Source organism: Pinus tabuliformis, chromosome 9 (assembly GCF_031772625.1).
Source record: "Pinus tabuliformis cultivar Carrire ecotype Pingquan chromosome 9, CPIR1, whole genome shotgun sequence".
NCBI lineage: Eukaryota > Viridiplantae > Streptophyta > Pinopsida > Pinales > Pinaceae > Pinus > Pinus tabuliformis.
This window is the reverse complement of record NC_142307.1, coordinates 1,816,533,707-1,816,538,344: the sequence shown is the minus strand read 5'-3', so window position 1 is coordinate 1,816,538,344 and position 4,638 is coordinate 1,816,533,707. Positions and strand designations below refer to the sequence as shown.

At 35.1% G+C, this 4,638-nt stretch overlaps 1 pseudogene; it reads left to right on the top strand.

The window, feature by feature from the left end:
- The first annotated feature begins 1,965 nt into the window (after nt 1–1,965).
- LOC149156042 (large ribosomal subunit protein mL101 (rPPR4)-like) lies at nt 1,966–4,411 on the top strand (annotated as a pseudogene).
- The last annotated feature ends 227 nt before the right edge of the window (nt 4,412–4,638 follow it).

The window sequence follows — 4,638 nt, the reverse complement described above, 5'->3', positions numbered from 1 at the left end:
AAATGAAATGCAAATTTCATTAAGGAAAGATTTGAAAAAATAAGTGAAGAGAATCAATTTTTGTTGCAATATAGCCTAAGAAAGTAAGAAAGGGGGATGGTACGTAATGCTAGTTGTAGCAACTATCACTGAAAAGAAAAATGCTTTTGAATCACTAAAATCTGAGGTGAGAATGTGAAATAACAACAAAGTATCAAGCATGAGTAAAGGAGTTATCTCCAGTTGCACCAGTAAGGCGACAAGAAACAAGTTCCTGTATCAATGGTTTAAAACATATCGCATTAGTATGGAGAAGTAGTTGAAAACAAAATTTGTATGGTAGTGTAGGGAATAAAGAGAAAATATACAGAATTTGGCAATCTTATGAATTGGCATTTCCTATGCCAACAAACATAAGCTATATATGCTTGGTTTCTTCATTGGTAAGGATGGGGGATCTTGAGGGAGCTGAAGGTTATGTTAGAAAATGGTTATCTGTGAAATCATTTGATGATATCATAGTATCCAATGTCATCCTTATTGCTTATTCCATACAAGATCATGCAGTCAACGATGATGTCTTAAAACATTGTATATCTTGCTATACTATTTTAAAGTATATCATAAATCAATACCCCAAATATTTATTTTTTAAAATAATTACAATATTAATTTTATGAAAGACAAATATCAATATGTTTCAATCCTTTACAGTTATCTCGAACTCTCTACTTCTAAACCCAGAGTACATGATGCCAAATGAGGGATTTTTTCAACCCTTGACAACTATCTCGAACTCTCTACTTCTATGATAAATTTGTATCCTTGCAAGAATTTTGTTACCTATAATGACTGCTGGAAATAATTTGTTGTAGGATTTTAATAAATCCTCTCCCATGGCTCTTCAAATCTTGCTTTAGATTTATAGGCAGTCTGATCAATTCTAGGTCTTCAATCCTCGCTTTCACTGGGCCACTCTGATTCCTTCAATAGGTCAGAGTTAACCTTAACTCTAATTCCTCTTGTGCTCTGTTTCTAGCTGTAAGGTAATAGATCAGAGTTAACCTCTAATTATTCTTGTGCTTTGTTTCTAGCTGTCAGGTAATAGGTCAGAGTTAACGTCTAATTCCTCTTGTGCTCTATTTCTAACTATAGGGTGAAATTGGTAGCACAATTATTATTAGTAGTTTAAGATTTAGACTTAATTATATTTTAAAATATTATTGTGACATTGACTTTAAATAGGAACATTATCTTTGATATGTCATGAGAGTAACTCTTGTGATTTTTAACACAAGATATGATCTACAACATGATACATATGGATTTTAGATGGATATGGTGTTCAGAGAACATTCCGGTATGTTTGTTTATCAGCGCGAACTCTTTCAGGCATGAACACTATGAATAATCCATTTCAAAATATTCATTTGTCAATATGGAACAAAAGTGCAAAGAATATACACAAGTGAATCAGATTTCTATTTACGCCCACAGATCAGACACCAGTAATATGTTGTTCATCAAGGTTATTGTATTTAACAATTGGGAGACATGTCATGACATGAGAAGCATGAACTTCCAGTATTCACTAAGGCTAATATTGTGTATATTGTGACAAACACTTGGGCTCTCTAGTCTCCACGCAATATCCTTGTGCCTAGAAAAACATTGTTGGAATACTTTTGAGACGTGATTTTAGCATGATTGTCGCTATTGTTGGAAAGTTTGTGGGAAACTTACATCTCCAGTCTGGGGTACTACACAAATTATCTGCAAAGTTTGGAGATATTTTCATAGTACAACAAAGAGTGTTATGTTGAGAGAGCCTTTCTAGAGGATTTGCTGGTCATGTTTCAGAGTAAGTGTTCTAGTTTTGAATCTCCAAATGTACAGTTAGGGTTTGTAAGGTAGCAGCACACATGCTCCCATCAGAAAAATCTGTCGCTATCAATATGAAGTGGTTGTAACATTCCCAGATCTTCAATGATCAAATGGAGGAATTTTGAGAAGGTGCCTCTGGCGATCCAAGGAATGAAGAAAAAATGCATCTCATTGGATGCATATTCTTATAGCATTTGGATGAAAAGTTATGCGGCTTTGTCACACATGGATCGAGTGGAAGGGGTGTTGATTGAACTGGATCTTGATGATAATATAGATCCAGATTTGGAATATTGACAACATTGTAGGAAACATTTATATAAAGGCCCAAGTCCTTGACAAAGCAGAATCTACTTTGAAAACATTGGGGAAGAAAATGATAGAAGTGGAGGTTAAGACAAAATGAAAGTATAGAGTTTCTTATGATCACCTAATTAGTTTGTATGGTAGTCTAGGGAATAAAGATGAAGTATACATAATAGATCAATCTTATGAATTCACATTTCCTATGTCAACAAACAAAAGCTATATATGCTTGGTTTCTTCATTGGTAAGGGTGGGGGATCTTGAGGGAGCTGAGGCTTTTGTTAAAAGATGGTTATTTGTGAAATCGTTTGATGATATCATAGTATCCAATGTCCTCCTTGGTGCTTATACAAGACAAGGGTATTTGCAAAAAGTAGAAGTCTTCCTTCAACATATTATGAAGAATGGAGGTAAACCAAATGCCATTACGTGGGAAAGCCTTGTCGAGTCCTATATACAGAGTGAACAAGTTCACAAGGCTATGGAGGCATTGACAATATCTCTATCAATTGGACAAAATCATTGGCAATGAAAGTCTAAAAATGTGTTCGAAATTTTAAGACATTTTGAGAAGAAAGGTGATGTTAAAAGTGCAGAGGAATTTTTGAAGAATCTGAGAGGGGTGAAATTTGTGAGCACAAAAGTTTACAACTCTTTGCTTCGCACATATCTTTGTGTTGGAAAAAAATTAAATGTTATTTCAAACTAAGCAAGAATTGAAAACAAAAATTAAACATGCTTATAAAATTTGAAGATTTGGAAAAAAAAAAACACAATTATCAAGTTCAACAGAATTAGGAAAAAATGCGTTTTATACAAAATAAAACATTAGAAACATGAATTTGACGCGACCTTTCTCTACCATCGACACATATTAGACTTAAGTGGTTGTAAATGAAGTCAAGCAATTGCTTCCAAGTGTTTTCATAAATACATGTTAGCTATCTATGCAACAACAAACATGACATCTAGTACCATGTCACAATATGAATTTCAGTTTGAGTGCTCTCATCAACGTGGGATGGATGCAAATCGCCACTGAAACACACAATTAATGACCTTTACACTCTTTCGACTTTTCATTCCTTTGCTACTCAGAAACATTTTTGTTGAAGGTAAAAGAGGAGGGGCGACTAAATGCTAACGAATTTTATCGATTGTGGATGAAAATAATCACAATAGTGATGAACAACAGAGTGCATTTACATGGATGGAAGAGCACTAGAAGTCTTTTCTCATAGTCTGCAAGAGTTGTATGAGTAATAAATGTGCAGTGTGTGAGAAGAAGGTTTCTTTGGAGGTAAGTAAGGAGGAGGGGCTTTGCAGGAGCAAAACATGTGAGGGTTTTTTTCTTCGGCACAAGAGATTTTTAGCCTTTGGTCTTGTAGATTCTCATTCTTGACCTTGCTTCTCCACACTTTCTGTAATACATTGTTTTTTTCTTTGGTTGGGGTTGTGTATATTTTCGGGCTCATCTCGTCAGGGTTTGGAAAAACAACTGGTAGATTTTTTTTTTAAAACTTCCTGGCCTCATCTCAGTTAGGGGTTTCAGATGTGTCCAAAGTTGAATTTGGTTGCTTATGATCACCTAATTAGTTTGTATGGTAGGCTAGGGAATAAAGATGAAGTATACAAAATCTGGCAATATTATGAATTGGCATTTCCTATGTCAACAAACAAAAGCTATATATGTTTGGTTTCTTCATTGGTAAGGGTGGGGGATCTTGAGGGAGCTGAGGCTTTTGTTAAAAAATGGTTATCTGTGAAATCGTTTGATGATATCAGAGTATCCAATGTCCTCCTTGGTGCTTATACCAGACAAGGGTATTTGCAAAAAGTAGAAGTCTTCCTTCAACATATTATGAAGAATGAAGGCAAACCAAATTCCATTACCTGGGAAAGCCTTGTCAAGGCCTATATACAAAGTGAACAAGTTCACAAGGCTATGGAGGCAATGACAAGATCTCTATCAGTTGGAAAAAATCATTGGCAGCCAAAGTCTGAAAATGTGTTTGAAATTTTAAGACATTTTGAGAAGCAAGGTGATGCTAAAAGTGTAGAGGAATTTTTGAAGACTTTGAGAGGGGTGAAATTTGTGAGCACAAAAGTTTACAACTCTTCGCTTCGCACATATCTTCGTGTTGATAAAGTTCCTTCCAGAATAGCAAAAGTTATGATGGAAGATAATGTCAGTCCTAATGAAGAAACTGACACCCTTCTCAAACAAATGGATGAATCTTAAGAAGAGTTAGGCTTTTCAAATACTTGTAGGCGCGTGGACCATTACTTGGAGAAACTGATAGGCATTGCAGACAAGGCAATTATTCTTCAGAAGTCTTGGGTTCTGCTAAAATATTTATGTGTGAAAGAGAGGTTGCAATCAAAACAAATGGTCTATAGAGGCTTTGGTGTCTAAGCCTTGTCTTTTTCCTAGAAGTATGTATAAAAGAAGGCCCTTTAACATCAGCT